Source organism: Osmia lignaria, chromosome 14 (genome assembly GCF_051020975.1).
Source record: "Osmia lignaria lignaria isolate PbOS001 chromosome 14, iyOsmLign1, whole genome shotgun sequence".
NCBI lineage: Eukaryota > Metazoa > Arthropoda > Insecta > Hymenoptera > Megachilidae > Osmia > Osmia lignaria.
In genome coordinates this window covers 8,855,865-8,882,095 of record NC_135045.1, presented here as the reverse complement: position 1 = coordinate 8,882,095, position 26,231 = coordinate 8,855,865, and the positions used below count along the sequence as shown (strand labels likewise).

Genomic DNA, 26,231 nt, shown 5'->3' with positions numbered 1-26,231 from the left:
GTGTCGGATTCATTATTAATTTTCGAATTGCACAGGATTCTATAACTCGAACGACTAACGCCTACATCTTGTAACCTTTTACTTGCTTTCACGTTCCCTTTCAATCATCAAAGTTCAATGGTACCCGTGAACCATTAGCTCTTCGATAGCTATCTGACGAGCTGCTTACGCCATTGTCATCGGTGATTCATTACACAGCTAAAACCATAGCCATTGCAAAGTAAACGATGCCCGGCAGTCGTAGTCAAAGAAAGGAACTTCGAATGGAACGCTCGTTGTTCGTGATTGAAACGTGTCGTAAATCGAAATGGCAACGCAAATAGCTAATATAATAATCTTTACCGCGGCTAACAGTCGCTCATCGTGACAGAGTTTACGTTCACTACCCCCTTTCGGAACGATCGTTTCCTTCTCGGGCCATATTATCCCAGCATCCTGGCTCGCAGCGAGAAAGGAAAATGGTGATTGTAAATGGTGAATTGCGACCCGATGGCCAGACACGGCTACTTCGGAACGCACGCAAACAGAGTCTTTGTTTCGAGAAGACAGCGCGGCTGGAATTCTGCCACAGAACATTAACCAAGCAGCCAGCATAACAGAGAACATCGTAATGTTCCCGCGTGCAAGCTAGGTGCATAATGCGACGTAACGTGATATAATACGACGAGACCATTCCCATTCGGGTTGTTGCGCGAAACACCGAAAGACCAAAAGCAGAAACCACGTGGAATGATATCACTCGGAGGGGAAATGACACGGGGATCATACGCTCTGCCAGCAATTCCATGGTTAGAGGGTCAAAGGGATCCCGTAGTATCGTTTTTTCAAGCCCTTCGCGTTTTTCGAATTACGAAACGATATTTCTTCCTTTTTCTCTTTTTTCATTGAGCGAGGGGTTGCAATATTTTTGTGGAATTTTGGAAGTGAAATTTGTTTCGCCGACGATTGAAGATAAAATTGTTTTTCCGCGAAGGTTTCAACTGAATTTTCGACCTAAAAATAGAGAAATTGAAGCCAGGATTTTAACCACCTACACGCGCGTATCGTCGCGGGATATAGCTGCGAAGGAAGAGCAAGGCGTAGGTATAGTTTGCAGGGGGTTGGAAACTCGTTGTCGGGGAGGGTGGGAAGAGCGAGGTGAGGAAAGTCGGCAATCCATATATGCAGATCTGAGATTCGCAGCCGGCCAGCTTCGATTCCCGGCTCCAAGTTATTATCACATATATTAGACAACTGACCCCCGACCACCCCCGTTTCCTGCCACCTTACGTATCGCTATACCAGCTCTCGTCCACCCCAGTACCATTTCACCCCGTAGTAGATACAATATCGTGCCGGTTGAACCGCGCACGGTTATGGTAAGAACCCTTTATTGTTTTATATTGTTTCCACGCTGCCTTTATTATATGACCGAGGCTGCTTCTCCAGCCCTCGGCGCCACAGCCGGGAGAATCGAAATAAAATTGTCGCGAATGCGAGCCGGTATTGTACGAAGGATTAGGGGTCGCGTTTCCTAGGATCTGGGGCAAGGAACGGCGCTTTTGTGGTCGGCAAGGATTCAAGGGTAAATGGTAATTTACGGAGGGATGAGATTATGAGAAAGTGACTTCGTTTCGAGGATCACTTCAATTGTTATCGGTATCTTTGCCGTGTATTTAACCGTTTCTTTTTTAAAAACTTTAATTTGCTACGTAATTGAACGATTTATCAATCACGTAGATTACCGGTAATCCTCGTGACAGTTAGAGTATTAATAGTTAGGCCTTTTTTTCTGACAACACGTTCGACAGAGGTGTGAAATAAATTACACACATGCGTGTTAAAAATTTATATTGATTAACGCGGTTCTGTTTGGCATGACGCGTGCGAAAGCTGTAATGATAAATGGGGACGTGGCGACACGAAATTGACGATAACGCGCTCCGCTATTGCGCTCATTGTTTACTTGACACGCAGCCATAACGTAACGCAAACCACTCGAAGTGGTTCCTCGAAAAATGACAATGATTATTGAACATTTTAATTACAATATTTACACGCCTATCAAACGGGACAAAGCTGTTTGTCCGCGGCACGTTTGTTCCAGCGAATGGACGATTACGCTTCGATTATCAATCGCTCGATGCCGATATTCGTTGACGATGCGTGAACATCCGATGTTCTCGCGGTCGTTTAGATTATATAGTTGTCAATTTGATAAATTTGCAAAATTTTTTCTTTCCTTCTATCATTTCCAATAACGCGAGAAAGGAAAATACATTGAATTCGATATCCAGTTTGCATTTCTAAAGGTATGTTTTATCGTCCATATAGAAATTTACGCAGCTGCCGTACATTCGCGTATTTATCGATCGCATGCAGCTTGAAAACGCATCTTTGAGCTTGTACAATCGTATTGGAGAGAGTATCCGCTCGTCATGCGTAGATTTAGACGCTGGAATGTTGGTTTCGACCGCGAACAACGCTCCCGCAATCTCGTGTAATTTACGACTATTCAGAGTCGATTCAAGTAAATCAAACGTTATTAGAACAAAGCGAACGTGATTCGGCTTTCCGTTGCATATTAACGAAGCATCGGATTGAGCATCGAAATGCTGCGTGGGTGTATTCGATTAATTACTCGTTGATAATTCACAAATTCTCTTCGAGTAATAAGCTAATTCACGATTCCTTAATCATCGAAGGGTGAAAACGCCAAGACAGTGAAAATTAAAATTTAATTTATTACCACTTCTTTAGACGTTATTGTTCATAGTATCATTTTCACGGCAGTATCGAAGAAGTTGCGGCAAAGAAAGCACGGTTAGCGAGCAACAATGGGCAGTTTTTCGCCGCGTCACCGTGCAATATCCAGCACGGATATCCCAAGCCAACGTCGATACCGATCGACGTTCCTCGCGAGATTATTATGTCCGTTGGTCGTGTCTTCTGAGAAATTGATACATCGCTGGTCCGACGTTCGATATAACCCGCGCAAAAGTACTTATATACAGGCCGGGTGTGGTGCCTTTACACGACGAGTGGACCGAGTAGACCGACAATCTCGCGCCATTACGATCGCTGAATGATCGTTATCCGAGGGCACAAAGGGAGCAAGCAGCGGTGCTCAGCCGAAAGATCGATTTATCGTGGATCGTTCGTGATCGTTCGTTCCCGGTGCGATCACACTTTGCCGCAATTATGATCCGAACGATAGCCGATCGAGTCTCTTTTTGGGAGGCGAATCGAACACGCCTGCGAGACGCGCATGTCCGTTCGCTGATCGTCCACGATAATCGGCGCGTTCGACTGTAATTTATATTTAAATAAGCTACGACCGAAACCACAAGGTAAATACGAGAGGAGAGTGAAACGAAAGCGAGCGTGTGCGTGCGATTTTCGCGTGGTATCGCGGCTGCGTTGCGGTTTGCGAGCGGAAGACACCGCGATCGCGGGGATGTACCGATCGATCAGAGATCTGTTCAGGAAAACACCGGGTATTTGCATAGAAATTGTTTCTTTGTCGTTTCAGACATCGATATTGGTTCTTCTCTGGAATGTAACGCAACGACACTGTCCAACCCCTTTTCGAATTGAAAAAGAATCCACCAACGCTTATGATCTTGCACGAACGTGGGAAAATTGTCGTTAGATTGGCCACACTTTTTCCCCTGTTTTCTCTCCCATGTTTATCTTTCCTTTCTCCCGTGCAATTTTCCATGCAATTAATCATAACACCAAACAAAAACTTCCTCCTCGTTAATGGCATGGCAACTGAAACCTGTTTTGATGATTAAAACGTGAATTTCTATCCAACCTCCAAGCTTTTCTCTCAGCTTAATGGGTTTATCGTGGTCGCGTCTTGTTTGGAAGACGATTTGCTTTAATTCCCGGCATCGAACTCAAAGGGTTACGTGTAAATTCCATTTTACAAAGCGGTAATAATCCGAAAGCGATGATGAACGAGAAGGAAAGAAGCAAAAGTTTGTTAAAAATGCGACCTCGATTAAGGAGCGAGTTGTCGGTTGCCTGTAGCCGGTAATCTGTTCGAGGTCAGGCCCCGATGTTCATCGTCAAAGCGAAGCTGGTTAATTCGCGATCCTGGGCCATGGTGGAGGCCGCGTGACACGCTCTACAATGCCCCCTCAGAATGTGACTCGAGCGTGGCGGTCGGTGTTCCGGAGGCCTGGCAAAAAGTTAATTCATTTTCAGCGTTTTTACCCCGATACCAGGAATAGTAGTTCCATCAGGGGCTCTCAATCGCCACGAGTGTATCGCGTTTTCTTCTCGATCGCTCTCCTCGACGAACAGACGAACAAAAAAGACATCCGCGCGTCCCCGACGTAGTCGTAATCGCGAATCCGTTTTCTAAATAATGCCGGAGAATCGGTTGTTTACAGTGCTCACCAGACGAAGAGATTCGACTCGGTTTCAGGATCGAGGTTGATCAGTGCAATTCGAGTGCCATTGTATTCGAGCAGGAAATTACATGAGAAACCGACTCCGACCGAGTTCCGGCCCGGTCGAGTGAATTTCAGAAGAGTCGAGTCTCTTGCAAACAAGCAGACGTCGCGCGAATTTAATGATCGACGGAAGAACATTCCGATGAGGATTCTGATCGCTTATCGATCGAAAGACACGCGAGGAACATACATCATTTGATAGTGGTTACATGTTACCGATGATTAGAGATAGCATTCGGATAGTATTCATAAGAGGCGGTGTTCTCGGGTTATACAAATTAGTTTTATCGCACGTGAAAATTAACAATGTTGATAATAGCGGTTTAATTATCCTGGGGTCGCTGTTGATCGTTTTGCAAATTAATTTGCTCGTCGGTACAACGTATACGATGCGTCATGGGTTCGGTTTCGTGCGCCATAAGGTGCAAGGGACGCGCAGGTGTACCCAAAACGCAGATGGTACGGGTTCCTCAGTCCGTTGATTGTCACGAGGATCCGCTAACTCCTTTATACTCGATGCCAAGAAAACGTCAGTATCGCGTTGGCTGTAAAAGGGTTAAGAGAAGAAACGAAATCAATTTGGAGCAGAAGTACATAGGATACAATTTGGACGATAATCAGGAACGCTTTCGTCGGGGGAAATGACGTGACGAATGGCAGGCAGGGGTAATATAATGAACGCAGAAATGCCGGTGCGGCGCAACGGAAAGAAAGTCGGTGGTGGGCGCGTCTCCTTCTGGTGGGCTTTAAAAATCCCAAAGAGTAAAACAAACCATAAACAGCCACATTAATTCAACGGTATGACCCTTAAAATGCGCCCGCGTGGGAATGAAGTGCGGTACTAATTAAAATCTCAAGCATAAACTCGCGATTCAAACCCGTACAACGAAGAAGGCGGGAAAAGACTTTTGATCGGCTCCCTTCGTCCTTCGTTACGCGAAATGAGGGGCAAGCATACAGTACGGCCCACACCCTTTGTTTTCCGAATGCAAATAAGTAGCCCTCCGCCACTCGTCTCTACCACCCCCTCTTTGCTTTCTCCCTTTCTCTACCCTTCTCTCTCCACCTTTGTCCCTCGTCCTGGAACACCCTCTCGTTTCTCGGCACCCTCTCTATCCTCTCTCTTTCTCTCCCTCTACTCTTCGTCTTCGGTGTTGGTGAATACGGCCGGCACTCTCACACACCGCGAAACGTACAACAGGCCGCATGCATATTCATACGTGGGCCACGGCTATGTGTGCACGAGAGGTTATTAATTAACCGGAAGCCTAATCAAGGCTCGTAGTCGAAGAGGGTAACAGTCGCTCCGCATCGTTGAAACCCCTTCGAAATTGCGAAGCCACCGTGCACAGGTGACGCTCTACTCTGTGTTTGATCGACTCGCTCGGATAGATATTTGGCGAACGCTTCCCGTACTCTATCGGATCGACAACTTTTCGTCTTCGTTTCTACCACTGGATCTATACATACTTTTTTTCTACAGTTGTTGATTTTTCAATCTGAGTGGTATCTTAGGAATTAGGGATAAAATATAACTGAACTCTAGAGTACGAGTCCCCTGAGAATAAATGAGAATAATTTGATCGAGTCCCGCGACAGGCGCACCGGATAAGCCATTCGGCTAGCTTCGAAATAATAATAGCGTAGAAAAACGACAGAGTAATCCGTCGGAATATAAATTTTCCCCGGCTAGGTGGACCATTCAATTAAGTGAAACGACCGGTGCCGCCATATCCGGACGGCATCATTCGATTGGGATCAGGGAAGCCGAATTCCTGCTTTCCAATCGGCCCGATTGGCCGTGGCATTATTTCGATCGATTAGAAAGCGAGGCTTGCCTCGCTCCGACCACTGTGTTCCATCGCCGATGGAGGGGGAGGGGGTGCAGCTCTTTCCCGAGTAATCCAATGGATTAATCAATTATGTATACCATTACGACTCCATACATTTGGATAGGTCACATTGGATGGGCGAGTGCAAACACACCCACACACACACATACGTAGGGAGAGAGAGAGAGAGAGAGAGAGAGAGAACAGTAACACAGAGCGTAGAAGGAAGGATCGTTGATTCGCGAGGACGATGGCGGGAGGGAGAGGGTGGAATTGGCGCGGTTGCGGGTGGGTGGCGAGGGTGGAGGGTAAGGGTAGAGCAAGGGGAGGAAAAACCAAATGAAAAAGAGCCTTTGTGTTTGGGATTCCTGCGCAGCGAGAGTCGAGGGACCGAGAACGAACGGGGGATGCAACTGCAATTTGTACCTCTTACTGTCCGCGGGAAGAATAGGTATTGTCTTGCAGGAGAGAAACGAATTGAGCTTCTATGAAGCCCGGCGTGCGAATGGGAATCGATATTTTTAATTTCAGTAGAAGCCAAACATCTACCTTTCCGTCTCTCTTTCTCGCTCTGACTGCTGCCATCTTCCACCCTCCGCCTTTCGTTTAAGTTACCCCTTTGTACACACACGCTTAACGGCTTAAATACTTGCGGTACTCGGTCCGCACCTGATCCTTGGACCTGCACCCGCTTATCGCGGTGTCCTTCAGATTTCGCGTTATTAATAATATCTTTTGAGCGTATTTTTCGCGCACCGATCGGTGGTTCGATTAAAAAATCGCGATAGTTTCGCGTTTTTAGGCGAGAAATGGTCCTTCTTTTTTTCGTCCCTCCCCTTTTCGCGCGTAAACACGCTGAATGGAGCGACTGCATCGTCCTGATTGCTTGGTCGCTCGTTTGACTTTCGAAAACGGGAGGGAGAAGGAGAAGGGCATAGAGAGGAGAGGAGAGAAAGAGAGGGAGTTAAGCAAATTGCGAATGAATGTTCGCAATTTAAGGTCGATTGGAGTTTCAACCTCATTGAAATATGGGACAATTTCGTCTCGTTTCGCCACGCCGGCCGATATTAAGAAACTTGGGCAAACACGTTTCCCTTTCTTCGCCGCCTCATAATGAAATTACTCACGGGCCGAATTGCGCTTGTTGCAGTAACTTGTTTCGTTCGCGGGCTTAAGCGTAGATTAAGCAATTGTGTCTGCTGGGAATTACACCGAAACGTTCGCGTTAATCGAGCCCCGTAATACGACCGCCTAATGCATCGTAACTGAGACCGAATCGTGCTCTACAACTTTTCATTCCTCTCTTCTATTAGGTCCAGCCTATGACTCCAACTCTTTAAAATAAGAAATGCCCAGTATAACCATCTCCTCCTATATTCACAATTACGTCATTCTACGAATGCAACCGTAAGGTTGTTGATAGTTACACGAAACAGCCCATTAAGCGCTATTTTTAAAGATAGAATCTTCCTTTGAGCTGGACCGTGTACTCGTAACCGATGTTGCTCAAATATTTATCTAAGCAGGCTTTTATTTGCACCGTGTTGCTGCTATACGCGCTAGACTAAATCGATAAAACGCGTAAAAACAACGGCTGTTTGTGCCAAAGATCAACGATAGAAGAATGAGAGAAAGGAAAAATTGGCGTTGAAGGAATCCATGGGGCGCGGTTCCATGAATCGCGAGCGACAAATTCGAGGAATTCGTTGTATTACCGACATACCATTCCAAGGGTAGCAATTTATAGCAGTTCGCGCCGAAGTCTAGGACAATTTGCATACTACATGCATCATCCTAATTATGCAAACTTCTGGGAAACCCTGGTGAACTTAAAGCGGTCTAGGTTGGTACCATCTTCGACGAGTCGAATCTCGTTTTCCCATTGACTTGGAAACATTCTAAAAGGAGATTCGATTCGCGTTGCCGGGAATTTTAGCATCGTATTCGATCGAATTACCAGCGTCGATCGCGTTCGTTTCCTTTGGCCAGTTGGCGAATCCAAGTCAGGCGATAGACAAAGATTCACCCGTAAGAGAAGAGACACAGGGAACAGTACGGTTTCGATAGGGCGAGCACGAACGGTGCCGGGATGATTTCATTCCCCATAACTGACCGTTCCCTCGGGATTATTATTTTTTCATCAAGCCAGGGAAGGAGCGAGAAGGAAAAGGGAGCGAAGAGGGTCCAGACGGGCGAAACGAACGAAACCAGCCGAAGAAATTGCATCTGTAGGGCCAGCAGTCGGCCCTCCTTCTCGCTCGTACATATCTCCAGCAGACCGACCTTCGCGAAATATATACGAGCCGGCAAATTGAAAACTAGCGATCGGCCCGCCTGAATAAAATATCGTTTAAATTTATCGTAACACCTGGTATGTATCGGAACTCGACCACGCCACTACCGCCTGAGTGCCTACGTTATATCCACGCTTTTTCCAACCTACGATTGCACTCGAAACGTGCCGCTGCTCGATACGTTCGCCGACCAACCGACCTCTATACCAACTCGTTTCAGGATAACTTGCGAAATTTTATTCCACCCGGCCCCCTCGATTTATTAAATGATGCACAACTTGCATCAGCTTTGCGTCACCCTCTTGCCTTCTTCCATTATCGCGAGGACAGCTGTACCCTCGATCCGGTTAATAATCATTCTTCTTGCTATCATGATTCGGTGATAGCGTTTGTTATGAACGATGCTGAAGGCTGATGAAAAGATTTCGGTAAAGATGGCACATAATGCACATATTAAATTTTAGAGCTGTATTTTATGACAAATTTCATAAACGCACCATGTGCATCAGTAACGGGCTAAGTGAATTATTAAACGATATTACTCCGGGTATATCCGATCGTTATACCATAAACGCCAAACCCACGCGGCAACACCATTCTTATATTTCCGTTATTACCAGCAATTTGATACCGATCTTTCCATCAGCCACCACGTTGTATGTGCACCTACCGGCTAAATTTAATTCCAAGGCTACTACTACTTGGAAGCAGCTGATTCACAATGGCCGCGATCCAACAACACGATACACGGTTACTAAAATATGCAACGAGCCCGCCGCGTTACGCGAACGTGTCGCGGATATTCGATACCGTCCGCCTGGAAATCGACTGCGGGCAACGAGATCGAGATCGTTAATCGGCTCGTATCCGAATAAACGCCGCTGACTCTCCTCGTAATTTCCTTCTCGATTTCGCACGGTTGCGCGAAAATTACAGCCGAGTACGGGGCTGGGGAGGCCGACGAATTAAATCGGATTTTCAATCTCGAAACCGACGCGTGTCCTGACCTCTCGACTCGAGATCGCGATGCCGACCAACCAGAAGGACCCGTGAAGAGAAACGTTAAACGAGGTCGAGCCTCGACACGCTGCTGCTGGCTGCATAACTGGCATTAACTTCGTTCTACCCGGCTCCGTATAATGTAACGCGCTCATTAAGAAAATACATATTATTTAAGGGGATGTATATTACAAATTACTCGAAAGCGAGTAATTATCGGGCTTGGTGTTCTTCGTGCCGGCCGGCCGGCTTGTTGGAAACTGAGTAACATAATTCTGAATTCTGCGGCCAGAAGGGGAGAAATAAGTCGGAGCTGTTATTGAAATACTGCGTTGGTACCGCAGAAATACGTGGATAAATGGTACGGTTTTAAATTAACGAACGGATTTATAAGGATTTTTGATCTTTTAACGACGGGCTGGTTAGTAACAGTTTGTAACTGAAGCTTAATGCTCGAAATGAAATCTGTTCGTACTTTGTAACGGGCAGATAGAATTCAAATATTTCACATTAAAATTTCTTTGTAGATTGAAAACTTTTCTTGATAAGGTAACTCAAATAAAATATTCGTTAATTCCAAGTCTACAAAATATATGTATACCTCTTTCGAGTGTCTAATATCGTACCTCAAGTTACCTAATATCGCTTGCAGTTGAAACACGATTCACGCATTGGTTCTCTACAACGCGCGTTGCGTCTTTTCTGTTGCAGATCCATCGAGAGCAACGAGGAACCTTATCTCCGGAGTGGTGCGAGTGTCTTGAACGAGTTGGGCACCGCTTCGAGGAGTATGTGTCGGGGGTGGTTATTTTAATTACTGTCCGGCGGCTTTAAATTAAAGAGCCGGGTTATTCCAGCGCCGAGCAACCCCTCTACGCTTCCTTCCGCTTCGGTAACCGGTAAGCACATTGCCTCTTCTCTGTACGGTGAACGCGCACCACCATCACCACCACCCGCCTATCTTTCTCTCCCTCGTCGGCCAGCAGCCGTGCGTGGACCGACATTACGCCCGCCATTCTTTACACCCGGCCAAGTGGCGAGGTTATGTTTGACGCTAACCGGCTAACCGCGCTAAATTGTCTAAACTGCGCCAGATTAAGCGAGCCTGCCACCCGTTCAAACATCACCAACCCCCTTGGAGTCCAGAAATTAACCGACCCTCGCCCCTTGGCCTTCGGCCCTCGGACGCTTTAAGTCACGAAGAATTTCAGGAATTGTTTCATTTAATTGCGAACATGGTTTTTACTTACTTTTCATGGCAACTCAAAACTGACTCGCGTTTTTCGATTACTACCGATTGAACACCTTCGAACCTTTAGTTTAATTTAATATAAATTAACTCGTTCGAAAGGATGAAACGAGGAGAATTTTAGGGTTCTTCGAACTGGCACTTTTTCTCGGATCGTTGGATAAACAAAGCGATGGCACGCGAGGACACTTTCCGTCGACGCGACGGTAGTGAAATCAGCGCGTAGCCACGTTTCCTTTTCCTTTTCTTGGCGTGCACCAAGTCAGACGGCCACGGCGATATTCTAATGTATTGTAATAAGGCTCCGGGTGGGAAAAGCTTCTTCGCGCGAAGGAGCCATTGGCCCATTTTCGCTTAAGGCCGTCGTCGATTGGTGCTCGTCCACAGAAGAAACACTGCATTATGTATGTTCCCGTTATCTCCGGCCCGAGAACGCTTCAACACGCAGATTACCACCGCCTTCTGTCCCTTTTGCTTTTTTTCTTCCTTCCCCTTTGCTCCTTCTTCTTCTTTCCTCTCTCGAGGATCTTTCATCGCTCGTTCTTTCGTTAGTGTTTCTAACACGGTTCGACGAACACCTATCGAGTAGAAATGTCGTGTTTCAATTAATTTTAAACACCACCCCCTTGTTCGTTTAATTAGTAATCTTTTATATGACGAAACAACTCACAGCAGATATCGAATCTGCACTGAGAAATGCTACAAAAGTCTTGGCAATCAGATATGAACTTCTTTCGTGCAGCTTTAGTTGCAGCATGTCACGTTTCACTGGACAAAGGGTTGCTTGAACGCGGTCGAAGTCTGTCCGAGAGAGATTCCACGGGTAGGTGGGAAAAGGGTGGATAGGGTGGCTCGGTGGCGGTCGCAGCATCGAGAGGGTGAAAGGGTGAGAGGTAGTGGGTGGGCAGTCGATGTTTAATACATAGGATAGTGGCGATATTGCGACAGAGAGAGGGGCTCGCAGTAGGTCCGTGTCTCGGTGACAGGGTGCGAAGTCGCAGCGGCCTGCTGGCGGGACGCGGCACTCAACCAGGGAAGTGTTGTCGGGCTTTTCAGGAGCTTTCAAGTGCTTTCGCAGTTGCCTCGAGTGCCGTAAGAGGCTTTCAGAAACGGAGGCAGAAACGGGCTTTTTAATAGGGCCGAGAAGGGGCCATCTCTCTCTCTTTTCAACTCGTTTCTTCCGTTTTTTCTCTTCTATCTTGTCCTCCAGCTTCTCCGGCTGCTCCTTCGCCTCGCCACCCTTACATCTCTCCACCCTTTCCTTCATCCAGCTCGTTGCTCGAGCACGCGGCCAAACGATTTCGAGGTTATCGTTTGATACGAAACAGAGCGTGATCTCGAATCCCAACCGAGGATACCGATGAACTCGTTGATAAGCGATACGATGCGGTGATAATAGATCGAAAATTTTCTCGTCGTGCCACGAGATTCCAAAGAGGGTTGTGCAGGGTGTTTCTGATGCGGAGGTTATTGAACATACATACATTTCGCTTGTAGGTTACAGTTTCTACCCTTTACGACCCAGATTTTCTATGACCAAGTTTCTCCGTTTCTTTTCAAATTCCTTCGCAAGAATAAGAAATATTTCTTAATTGCGTTTTAATGAATGTTAAATGCCCGATTTCTTCGTGACGGGTTCGCGTTCATGATGAAACTTTTCTCGAAAATGTAACGCATTGTTCGAACCGGTAACTACCACGCAGACTTCGTTCCGTATTTAATTAATTACGGCGAGGTGCATTGCGAAAAATTGTAATTAATCGCGCGATTCTCATTAACGTGTCGGAATTCAACGGCTGTAAGCAAATATCAAGAAGGAAATGGTTTGAAAGAAGCCCTGCGAGCGAGTAAAAATTCCCGGAAAATATTTCGAATTTACTGAAAAAAGAAAATTATTTCATGGAATGAAATAATTTGGCGATACACTTGATTCCGTAGAATTATGTCACTCGTCACGAGGGAAGAACTTATCGTTATGGTTCAGTATTCTTGTAAAAGTTTCTCAGAGGGTGAGACGCTCTTAGAAACCTTCGTATGTCTTCTTTTTACTCGACGACTCGGAAGGTAGAAAAATAGGAGGGACAAAGGGAAAACAGGGAGCGAGTTGAAGAATTTGTGACAGTGTCGACGAGCATCACAAAGGAATTATGCACTTCACTGTCGGTAAATCTACATCGCTGACAGTGTTTCTTGTGTTTTGTTATATTCCGTGTACATTGAACGTATGTGAACTATGTCGACTGTTTTCTAAGAATCTTGCGAATTGTTCACTTTTCAAACGATCCACAGTATTCTCAAGATTTACTTAGCCGGGAAAGAAGATTTGCACTTCCATTGAAATGGAAAAATATGCAATTGCACATATGGAAAAGCTTTTAAGTAGACTAAAACTCTGTTATCCAACATTTTCTTCCCTTACTCTGTCTTTAATTAAATACTGAAATGATATTTAAATTGTTCTGAACCCTTTACTGTTATTAAAGTAACGAATAAATCTTCTTTCGCATAAAAATATGAAAAATTTTTAAATCGGTACTGTAAATACTTGTAAAGATATTTCATTATTTGCATTTCGCAAACATTAAAAATTCGGCTTATAGAGGATTAAGAACACCAAAGTATACAATCGGAAAGAAACACCGTCGGTGTAGAATTAAAATCCCTGAAAAATTTGTATGCAACCGCGGTTTGGTAGGAACAAAAATGAAAAAAAAAGGGGGGTCTGTAGTCCAGCGAGGAACTTGCAGAGCCAGTACATGGGAGGGGAACTTTCCTTTCTGTTCGAATCTGGCAGCGTCCACCATCGGAATCTCGTTTTGATGGTACACGTTGTCGCATCGCGGGGCTTCAAACCCTTGCGTTGCGGCTCGCGAGGATAAAGTTAGGGCTCAAGCCAGTGAAATGCGAGTTTAAAATGTTGCTGGCGGACGTGCGCGGCCGAATCCCGGCCCTAATACTCTGCTTGGCCAGGCAACTTTATTCGAATTTGGCGGAAAATTAAAAGAGAGTTTCCGGTGGTAGGACCGGCCGGTTGAAACGTGCGCGAAATGTGAAAATCGGGAAAAGTCGACCCTTTGTCGGGGGAAAGTCTCGGACTTTCCGCTTCCGGATTTTCGATTTTACCTAACTTCGCTCTTGCTACTGTGTTCCCTCGTTTTTTTATCATTTTGATGGAACAAATATTCCGGTGCATTAATAGAGCTTCTTCGTTGTTTTCGAAGAACTGTGTTTTTCCTGGTTCGTGTAATTTGCTATAAAATTGTATAAAGTTTATGCTAAAACTCTTGGAAATTTTCGTGACGTTTCTAATACCAACTTATTACAACTTAAACAGACAATGATAGGAATGACATTAATGTAGATACAAAATTATACTTTATACGAATATGATCTCTCGAGAGCAATGTGTATTATAATTTGGTGAATAGTAATGCATAGTTGGAAATATGATATTCTTATACTCTTAAATATTTCACAAAATATTGTAGGATCTAACCGTCACGTTCGCAAACGAACTTTTACCAAAGTCATAGCGCTTCTGTTTTCGAAACAGAATTGGAAATCTGAAAACATCCCTTTAACTACCAGCAACTATCGTTAAGGGAAACGAAACATTGGTGTGGACAATATGGTCGGTTGTTTTTTGCGATAGACCAAGGATAGCCGTGGCAAATTTGTATAGTCCGTTTACGATGGTGTAGAACGATTTGTAACACGAGGAGAACGAACGTCAGCACGATACCCGTTGGCCAAAAGAAATCAACTCTCGTGTTTACCGAATTGTTTTCAACTCCATTAGCCGGCCACCGATCCTTTCGAGCGCAAGTATGGGAACGAAACGATTAGTTCTGTTCGATGCACCCTCTCTTCTCTATCGAGCCTCGTTTCATCGCTGTTAATCATTCGCAAATGGAACGCGCACTTTTATTCGGGAAATTGTTTATCGCTTCGCTGCACAAACTCGGTGCATCGTGTCAGGTTTTAAACGACACCATCGACATTGTTTTCTCGTGCTCTTCGTTTTTTGTTGAAGGTAGGTTTAAGAATTATTTCCAAGTATGGAGATTGTGAAAGTCAAGAGAGAGTGTTCGAGTAGGTTGTGATTGTTAAGAGAGTGGTTCTTGATTTATTTCAATAGAGTTCTGTCTGGTAAAATGATAATTGTTGGAATGCCTGGTCATACAGGTACCTGACTTGTGGATCGTTTCTCGAAGTCGGCGACAGCCAATCGGGGCAGCTGGTCGATGTTACAAAGGGTGACCAGCGCAAGTACATGCAACCGATGGCGTTTTAAGGGATGTCGCAAAAGGCGCACGACTGGTAGTGAATACATGACATAGAAACATAACGTACGGTCGGAAGATCAATTTATTGGAAATTTGTGTTGACAAGAGGGAATGGACGTAAGAAGTTCGATGAATCGGTTACAAGCCGCTATCTAAGCAACCTTGTCCGGATGCTATAATAAAGGAACGTGTGAATGGTGCCTTAAAACGTCAGGATTATCTTGCATGTTGGAAACCGAAAAGCTTTCGAATGTCCACAGAGATAGTCGGTTAAGTGGTACGCCCGAAGAATGGTTGTACCGCTAATTGCCTTAATTCGATAAACTACTAACCCGTTCTCTCTGGCTTCCCTTCATCTTTCAACCTATTCACGACCTCTTTCATCCAGCCTTCGTCTCGTCTCCCTGATTCACGCTTTCTCGCTCGCCTCTTCATTATACCCGGCAAAGGTCAGCTGTTATTTCAATGTCCCTCCTTCCATCTTCAGCTAGATTCTTTTCCTTTCTTGTTATGTATTTCTTCGTCGAGTATGACTAATCGCTCGAACCTCCACGCTTCTCTCGCCAGCCGTCGATTCTCTTGCTCGTCAAATTAATCCCCTTTAATATCGTTCGAATTCCCAACGAGAAGAGTCCGCGTCGTAATTTATACTCGGCTAATTATAGATTTAATCGCAGCCGAGTGTTCTCAGCGTCGGAACCGCCGCGGGCAACCGAGAGTTGCGCCACGACCACCCCTTGAACCGTGTGAAAAAGTGAAATTTCTAAGGTAGAAAGTAGATTTCGTAAATTTTCATTAATCGCGTGAATCTGTGTGTCGAAAATGGAGAACGAATCGTTCGATTCAGCAGAAGTTCGCGAAGCTGAGCCAAGATCTTCAGCGTCGAAGAAGACTCAGGATATAAACACGTACACGAACGCCAATTTAATTCCGCCTCTCTCGATCCCCCTATCCAATTACACATAAAGCACTAATCACGCAATTAATCTCAATCTATTTAATAACACCTTCATTACCAGCCACTATGGGTACCGATCTGGCCAGACGTTACCTTTTCTCCTCTTTTTCGTTCGTTCCTCCACGCAACGGTCTTTCTTCGTTTCTTAATACCTTTCTCTTTCCCCGTTCGTTCTTCAAGCGGATAATTTGTTTGTCCGTCGTCGTTCTCTTCCAGCCTGTCTTCTTTCATCGCGCTCGCCGTACAGTCTGTCGATCCTTCTCGCAAATGGTCGACACGCCCCTGCTATTCGCATTCCTTGCGGAACGCGAGTCCGCTCGCACTCGATGTACCCTCGCGAGCCGGATTACACGATTCCGGTTAATTGAAACGGTCTAAGGAAGCGCATCGCTCGAACGTCGATTACACGTCCAGATTATCCTTTTCTCTTGCGCCCCGTGAATATAGTTGTCGCTTGGCTACCGGGGCACCCTTTCGACGTCGGATACACCCCTTGGCACGCGAGATGAAAGCTCGCGAAACGAGTCGCGACGAGGCTTTAGACACAGAACGATTCATTCTTGAAATGTACCAAATTTCAAAGTTGATGTCGAAGGAAACGGAAATCGAATCAGTCGACCAAACGTCAACACAGTGTCGCGAGGCAAGAAAATAAAATCAAAGCAGGATATCCTTAAGAAGAGCAGAGTGACTCTTTCCGGATCGTTAAGAGAAAAAAGAAAAATTCGAGGAGCAGAAAGACAAGAATCGAAGGAAGAAATTAACCGTGGCATCGGTTCCGCGACACCTGCGGCCCAGTTTTTTCACCAACACAGCGGTTCAATGGTCAATTTGATCGAAACCCGCGGAATTTTTCCGGCAATGTTCTGCAGGTTCTCATCTTCCTTCCTCCCTCTCTGGGTTTCTTCTCTCTGGCCGGCCACTTCCGGTCGGCGGTCGTAGCTGTAGGACGATCGCGGCCACGAAAGTGGTATCGGTGCGCAGCGAGGCGCGAAACTGTTATTGAAGAAGAAATTAATTCCTTGGCCGATTTTGTTCCATCGTCCTTGTTTCTCGTCTCACGCCACCCTTCCGTTACGAATGATCCCGGCCGATCTCGATTTTCCGCTCTCGGGAGTCGACGCCACCAAAGCCAACTGCTCCAACCTTTTTTTTGCGATCGTTAAGCTTCGTGAGTCCTCGACTCACGACACGATTCTTCCAAAGAAATTTTGTTATAGAACGTTGCACTCTATACTCTGCTTGGCTTCTCGCGTTTCAAGTATGGTATTCTAACTTCACAGTGAAACGATCACTCCCACTTTTTCGCATAGGACCCTTAAAGTATAGACACGGTAACAAGTTGGTTCGAGACTCGCGCAGTTTCGACTGAAATTACAGTTATTTTAAGGGCCCGTATAATATCCCCCGGCAACGTTTCAGAAACGCACAAATGGGCAGGTTGTTATTGTAACATCCGTGTTCAGTATGGCGCTGCAGTAATAACAAAATTAATACTTGACCGTGCGTCTGTGTTAACAGAAGTTAGGATCTCGAAATGAAAGTCAAATAATTTTACAACGATTCGGAAACTAACTGCACAAACAGATATCCTGTCTTAAATCACGATTGACGGACAGTATTAAGCGCAGCAGTGTTAAATACGTATCGATTGGGATTAGACTAGAAGTTGGTTACATATTAATTACGGTATTTTGTCAGCTGGCTTATTAGTGGAGCGTGTCATTAATCAATTAGTTAGTCAGACTCGTTAATAAAGAGAAAACAATCAATCAGCCACGGCGGCTTCGATTCCGTATTTTGATTGATTGTTCGTTCTACGAGCGCGAAATGCGGTTTTCCTTTTAGTATTCGGTCCCGGCGAATGTGTTTAAATAAAACGTCATTAACGGGCCAAACTAGGTTAGCGGGCTGCAACATTAATGGCCGTTCGATGTAACCGAACGTGCTAATACGAAATCGAATCAACTTATTTTCCGCGCATTGTATCGCGGCACTGAATGAAACTCCGCGTCAAAACGAGAAAGTCCTTCCCGACAGTCTCCCTCGCAGGTGAAAATCGACCCTCTAATTCCTTCGTGCGATCGTTTCGACCGACGCTGAAACTTTATTCGGGAAAATTTCACGAACAAAACGAGGGATATCATTTGCCGTGCACGAATAAATTCGATCGAACGAAAAAAAAGTTTCTTGCGCCCACCATCTACGGATGAACTTTTCCCTGTTTACGTTAATTTCATAATGGCGAAAGTTCGTTCCCTGTTTTCGACGAAACTAACTGGTACTCGAATTTCTGTGAAAATTAGAGCCTCCTTGTAACGCGTTCGCGTGGTTATGTTTTATACCATCCAACTTGGAAATCATAAGGTAGTAAATTTTCAATACAAATACCAGTCGTAAGGGCGCACTAATCATTAGAAAGAGTGTTGTTAAAATAATTAAAACTTCACATTCCATGGTACGTCGTTTCGATCGGACGTACCTCCAGAACATCGATATGTTTTCAGGGTGGCTAGGGAAAAGAAGCGGCACGAGTGTTGCGTGAACTGGAATATGCACTTAAAACCCGAAATGCCACTTTTCCATTAATGAAAGCGTGTGCAACCCCTTCGTATGTACGTAGTATACGCTCGCTACACCCTCGCATGCTTTGCTCGCCGACGGTTTTAGGCAGAGTGGAAAAACGAACGTGTGTTCGTTCCTCCTATCCGTATATATCCTCACGTGTTTACTATGTATCGCGAATCGATCGATTTCATTGTTCATTCAATAACTTTATTGATCCGAAGAAATCATTGATCACTTATAGAAATTTGAAACAAAATTCGATTTCGAAACACTCTTCCTGTGTGGTCCACCTCCCCTGTTCTCAAATAGACAAGGTTGAAAAACCTTGGAACTTTGGAAAAGCCTGTTCACTACTGAAAACTTGTCCCGTTAACACCCTGCCAACCCCCATGGATTCGTCTTGACGCACTCGGTACACGAGTGCAGATGTACATGCAGCGAGCCGTGCGTTCTCTCGCACATCCCTGCACACGATATTCGTTTCCGCACACGAATCCGGTCTTCGTGTACAACGATCCGCAGGAATCGTCCGTGTGGCCGGTCCACGGAAGTGCGTGCTCGCGTGTATGCAGGCTCAAAGCGAATGTGTTGCGACGGGCCAAAGGGTGTGGAGGGGGTTGCCGCGTAGCTGGAACGGGGCAACATATCAGAACGACTATCTATCGCTGCCTTTTACGCTAATTGATAAATCGTGTTACGTTAATGAATGCAGCGGACGAGGCGACCAGAGAGGGAGAGAGAGAGAGGGTTTCGATATGCCCGCGGCCCTCTCGGGGAGGCCACGTAAGGATAACGAGGAAATTGAAAATCTTGCGGTTATGTGACCGGTATCTTAAAAGTGGCCGCCGAGATGACGCGATTGTGGCCTGGCTTAGGCGATGGACTTCCTTGGAATTGTTTCTGTCTCCAAATCGATTTGCCTTGTTGCGATTTCAGTTTTAAATTATACAAGGAAGAAATTATCGCTCCGTGTGGTCTCGATTCTCAAGAGATCGTTTAATTTGTCATTTCTTTCGTACACTTCGCAATTGTTTAATAATACAATTCACCATCAATCACGTTTCACCGAAACAGGTTTATGATGTAAGATTTTTAATGAGAGTTTCTTGCGATTAAAACTTACGCAACAGTTTAATAAATCGACCGTCCGGATGATCAGAAATCTTCATTGATCTTTCGATTCCAGCAAGGCGGGGATCCTCTAGCGCGGCGTTTCGTTTTAACGAACTCGCGATGGTCAGTTTTTGCTGAAGGTGGCCACGATTACCCGTTGACAGCAACGAAATGAAAGGCAGAGTCCGCTTCGCGGCGGACGTGTAATTTAATGTACTTTCGCTGATTTCGCAGATAACCGTTGACGGGCGTAATGTTGCGCGGGTAAAATGTTTCCGATGTCCAGAGAGAAGCGGCTTTGATAGCCGTGTCGTCTTTTTAATAAGAACGAAACGTTCGAGGGTGTGGGCGTTCGTTGACTTTCAACACCGCAAAGTGTCTCGAAATTAATCGACTCGTAAATTGAATTCCTATCTGTGCAGCTTGAATAGTTTCCGTCTCTTTATGATTAAAAGTGACTTAGTATTTTCTATTTTTAGATGGATCGGTATATTTATCTTTGCCTAAAACGCTGAACCTGAACGCTGAACTTATCAAAAATTGACGAATTGAAATGTTGTGTTTTCAACATTTTGTTGTAACACTTTTTCGTAGAGAATTTTTCCAAAAATCTATTTAGATATTAAAAGGAACACGTGTTAATTGCGTTTCATTCGAAGAGGAAAGTATGAAAAATTTAATCTGCCATAATGAATGTTATTAAAGTGAAAACGAGATCGTAAAGTTAAAAGAAATCCATATTTGTGAGTTTAGCGAGTATCGGCATCAATCGATGCCAGGACATTACGTTAATTGGTTCGGTATAATGAAACATAATAGTCGTATTTATAATTTTAATAGCCACTCGTTCGATAGCAGGCAGATACGCGTGTACCGGGTGAGAAAAAATTATCGTTCCAGAGCCCTGTTAATTATTTCCCATTACTCTCGTGTTATGCATAGAAATTGCCTCGTCGAGCAATTTCCATGCTCCGTGTCTTCGCGAGTGCTCCTTTTTTCCCCTCTCTTTCGCGGTAACACCGCTAAACAGTGTAACAAGTAACTGTTCGAGATAAAACGAAACGATGATTTTTACGCGTCACGACCGGAATTACTTAATTAACCCTACCTAAAATATTGTACGTAATTTTAAACTCGGATTATAGTCCCGTGTTAACATCAATCAATAAGCGGGTTCCAATTAAAATTCTCTGATGAAAAAGTAGATCCACTTTCGACGAATAAAATTGTTTTGAAAAAGAGAAAGAAGCAGCAACAGTGTTGCAAGTAAAAAGTTATAAGCGTAATATAAATGTCCAAACAGTTTCGCATTATAATAGATTACCCATTAATGGTAGGATCTTTAATAGTATGCAGTTGTTAGTTGTCGAAGAGGAACGTTTATGCGAGCTTCAATCTGTCCGCATAAAGTGGTTCGCGTGAGAGCACGCACTATATAAAAATGACCGGTCGCACTCAACTAAGATTAAACCACCGGTACGGCTTCTTATGGGGTTTAATCGAATTAATAAATCACCCGTGCTCACCGGCCAATTCACAGCGTGATATTTTTATTTCACGGTCGAGGAAGATATGTACCGGTGTCTTTACGAGCCGCGTCATTCACCTTCATTCCCTTCTTTTTAACGCAATCAACGAGAAAATCGGAGGAACCTTTCATTTCCATGCCTCACCCCTGCGATGATTACCTTACACCCGCTTTATTTCTCCTTAATCTCTGGTAATCGTGGATTACGCGTCGTAACGACACTTTATTAGAAGAATTTTTCAAAGAACAATAAATTCTTGAATTACATCTAATCCCTTCGAAAACGAAACCTTATTCCACCCCGTACATGGTCGGAAAGAAACAACTCGTAAGTCGTGTCGAACGCGGCCATTCCTCGAAACAACAATGGTTCGCAACATCGAATCGAGGGAAAATAAAGAAAAAGCACAGAGCAAGATTCGAGACGGTTGGAATTATCCTGTAGAAACGAGCAACCCTGTTCGAAAAGAAGCAGCACATTTGTTTAAGCCGAACGATCGAAAAGTTGGCCCGGTTGGAGATACTTTTGGTACACCCACGCACGCTCGGAATCGGCGCTTGTCGTCTTGCGCCAATGCCCGATCGCTCATCGCGATTCCCCAATGGCCTCTGCGAGATCTCCACTTCCGAACTTCTCTCCCCGTACCGGTGTTATGCCCAATCCATTCATCAACCCCGTAGCATCGCATGTCGGTGCGCCCAGCGGGGGAGAGTTAACGCGCAGCAAGGGCGCTGCCCTCTGAACCTGAAGAGATTCCTCACAGCGCGAGTAAATCGCTCGATCTCGGACTTCCACATCGAGTTATCGTTATTGGCCGCGATTCTGGATACCCAGCCGCTTTCCGGTGACTCGTGCCGCAACGAGGAATAGATAAGGGAGAATTATCGTAGTGCACCACCGACAATTTTAATTTTTTTTTTTTCTTTCACAAATAACTATTCGTACGCTTATCTTTTACTTCGGTGAAAGTCCTTTTTCTTCTTCAGCTCTTCTCTGCTCCCTTTTTCTTTTTTTATCGCGACTATAATCTGAACGTCACGCGGAGATTTCTCTGACTCTTCATGGACCCTCGTGCTTTTTTTCACCTTTTTTTGCTGGCTTTTTTTCTCGTTCTTAGGCTCCCCTTAGGATACGGTTCATCCATGGACCTCAATTATCGAGATTCGCGGATAGATTCGGCTTCGCAGAGAAGTGACCGGTATCTCATGTGATTCGCGCCTGACTCGATTCTACTGTTCGGGATTTTGACCGACTTATCTTCCCTTTTACCCTCGGACAGTAGTTTTCGGAGAATCAGCGATCATCGGGTGTGAATCGTACTTTGGAGATTTTGTGGGTTTCCAACTTGAATGCTTCGTTGAGATAGTGTGCAGGGTGAGTGGGAAATGTGGTGTAAAAGTTAAAAGGAGGGTTGAAAAGACACGGTAGAAAAAGTTTCGCTCTGTTTAAATATTAAAATCAATTTGAATTTGTGAAATATTTTATAATACACTTTTTATTTCGTTTTTCCTTATGTCACGTTAACTTCAGCGAATAAAAAGTAGTGCAATATCGAATGACAAAATACGCTCACGTTTCTGAAATAAATTTCGATGTTTCACGGTAACTCGGTAAAACGAGAACCGTAGTGTTCGGACAAACAAACGCGAAGCTTTCGAAACGCAGCCGGTGTAACTGTGTTTTCGCGGAAATTTTCGCGAGTCGCGACGCAACGCGTGCAAAAATTGTTTCACGCGTCGCCGATGAGATATCGCGTGCAAAAATATACCCGGTTGTCGCGAAGGGAACAACGCTTCGGGTCCGTTTTCGGTCGCGAACAATGGTGAACCCGAACAAACGGTTGCTGTCTGCGAAACAATCCGCGCAACGTCTTGTTATCCCAACACCAATCGGTCGCGCAGTTACTACTATACTCGTTATCCTCGCCGAAACGAAACTCTCTGTTTTTTCGTGTTTTTTTTTTGTCGCGATGCTAACGATCGAACCGCTCCTTCCGCTATCGATTTCTGAACCGCGATTGAATCGAGACGCGTCGCGACGGGGCGCATTCGCGGCCATTGTTTAATCGTATCCGTCGTAAATCAAATTATTCGAGAGCTCGTTATCCGCCGGCGAGAATCGTTGTCTTTACCCGAAAATATCTCGAGCGTGAATTTTCACCTCGGAAGAATCGTGAATATTATTTCACGGAATTCTAAAATATACATCGTGTGATTAGTTCACGATTCACTGTGGCTCGAACGATACCATTGACCATACGGAACTGATTGCGATCCGGGAAAATCTCAATTTCTCTGATGTTCTATCTGGAGTTCGGCACTATCCAATTACGCGTATTGTTCTTATGGGTGTCGATTGGAAGAGGTGTGTCCAGAGGCAGCGGTGTATTAGCCGGTATCTGACAGCCGAGTCAAAAGTCGAATCCAGGCGACCTTGAATAGGTACGAAGCTCGTGTGCAGGACAAAGTGACGTGCACCGACCTAACCAAAAGATCGAAAACGAGAGAATGAGAAAGAGAAAGAGAGTGTAAGAGAGAAGGAGAGAGATTGGACCGCTAACAGAGAGGCTGTATGGCGTCTCTGATTGCCCATTGTCCGACTAATAAGATATTCTATCATCTGTGGTGGTGGCGGCGGTGGCCGGGGCCGTTTCGTGAGACGAACTTTCCAACCGGCACCCACGGCCAATCACCTTCGAGATTTAACCGAGATCGGCCAATGGTATCGTCGAGAGGAACGTAAGTGCTCCCCGTCGTTTTTCTCCGGCTGGTCGTTTTGCCGGGCAAATGAGCTCGGCGTAAGTCAACCGATAAATAATATCTGACTTCGCGACCAGCTGCGAGCTTTAATGCGGCCCCGTGTAAAAGTGTAATGGGGGCTTAATTGAACCCACCCAGGACATCCACGGACGTCTACGTAGGTAGCCGTCTATTTATATTCGTCCGTGCATACGTCTCTGATATCCCTGTTGCTCCATGTTTCTTTCCTCTCGTTTCGTTTCGTTTCGTTTCACTCGTGGATTCCTGATCTCTCCTTGAAGGAATTAAATCTGCCAGAGAAAGAGAGAAAGAGGGAAGAAGGGACGAGAGGAGAGCGTTGTTCCAGGTGAACAACGTTCACCAGCTCTCGCCTTCGTCTTTTCTCCTTGCTTTTTCAATTTCCGAGACGTTCGATCGCGTTTTAATTGCCATCAACGAGGCCCCACCTGCAGCACATCGCCACCGTTAATGCTCGGGATATCGATAATTAGAGTTAATTGGTTTCCACGATAGAAAATGGCAGACACCGAGGCAGGCCGAGCAACGCGATGCCTCGAACTCGTTACGATTCTACCATCTCTTAAACGTGTGTTTACCGTTCCGCCTAACTACATACCTTTCCTCTCTTTTTCCTTTCTACTTCATTCATCTGTGTCCTCGTTATGTATTCAACTGAAATTCAAACACGAATGATTAATTAATTCGATAAAGATGTTCATTAAGAAGCTGGTAATATCTCATTACAAATACGTTTAAGATGCTTTCTCTTTCTTCGGACTTTCTCTGATTTCGTTAAGATTCCTTTATATATGCATGCCATTTGCAAAGGAGACATCCGTGCATCCTTTTCTTGTATGATAGAGTATCTAGATCTCGCTAGAGCATCATGGTGCACCATACGCCAGGATGATTAACGACTATGATAATCTCTCGACGATTTTTCCGGCTGCAACTGGCCAACTTGGCTAATGGATGCATCAACATTGTCGAATGAATGCAACTTTCTCCAGCAAACAATTTTACTACCTGGTCACTTGATATATTTTTTTTGAATTTGAATTCAGTAATTTTTCGTCTTGGTAATAATTTAAATTCAAACGACAAATGATCTGCCGAAGAGGAATTCGATGGAAAGCGACACACCTTGCGTAGCGAGGAATCCGAGCATTCGACGAGGCTGAGAAACGAGAACGGATTTCGATTAATCTGTAGCCGGAGGAACAAACACGAATCCGGTTTTGTAACTGAAAAGCTTAACAACCAACTCGTAAAACACGTCATTCCGTGCTCTTACGAATTAAACGCGTCTCGTACAGGAAGTTACATTCGGTGAATCCTTAATTTGCAAACAGGGCTCTACCGTGATTCGCGTGCGTTCCGAGATAACCACCGGATACCTGGTGCTAATTGAGCGATAGTCTTCGACGATATTTATAATCCTCTTAATGCCTCGTTTCTCTTCTTTTTCTCCTTTTACCGAAGTAAGATTTAGAATACCAGTTACCGGTTGAATCTTCTACGCGACTTTATAAACCAATTAGTAAAATATCTTAAATAGCCAGGATAAAAATAAGGGAAAATTCCTACTCTATCGAAAGAAAAATGTCATTCATGGAAACTGTATAACACGGATAAAGAAAAGGAATTTTGTTATTTACATCCGGGACCAGCAACGAGCGGACGAGCCGTGAATGTTCGCCGTTTAACACGGTCAGCACACTTGCGCCAATGAACTTTAATAGCGTTGTAAATAATATTTGTTCGGAATTATTCCGGTGGTTGGCGCGATTCAAGCGTTCCACCGCCGCCGCTGCCTGTTGTGTTTCATTTCGAAATCTATTTCCACGCGTTGTCGAGCTTCCCGGCCGGAAAAAAGGATGCCGATTTCTGCAACAAGGAAGGATAAAAGCGGGCCACAGCGTCCCTTTAATCCAAAAAACAGAGGAGAAAAAAGAAATGAATTCGAACGTTTACAAATCGCACTTGATTGGAGAGAACCGAATCATATGAAGCGAAACGGAATAAAACATAAAAAAAAGAAAAAACACACACAGAGGAATCGATTGAAAATCCGTACCAAAAGGAAATTATAAATTCTAATTTCGTTACGTATCGAACGATGTATTTATTCGCCTTTCGAGCCGTTTTAACGAAAGCAAACAACGATTTTTGTCCCCCGTCCGATGGAAATTTGTCAGCGCT

General features: G+C 44.8%; 1 protein-coding gene across 1 annotated transcript in view; it reads left to right on the top strand.

Moving 5' to 3' along the window:
- The window catches only part of LOC117605627 (uncharacterized), a 178,462-nt gene that overhangs the window by 4,787 nt on the left and 147,444 nt on the right, over nucleotides 1-26,231 (top strand). The window contains exon 2 of the mRNA XM_034327158.2: nucleotides 10,279-10,466. The gene's annotated coding sequence lies outside the window, so the exon portion shown is untranslated. The remainder of the gene's footprint in view (nucleotides 1-10,278; nucleotides 10,467-26,231) is intronic.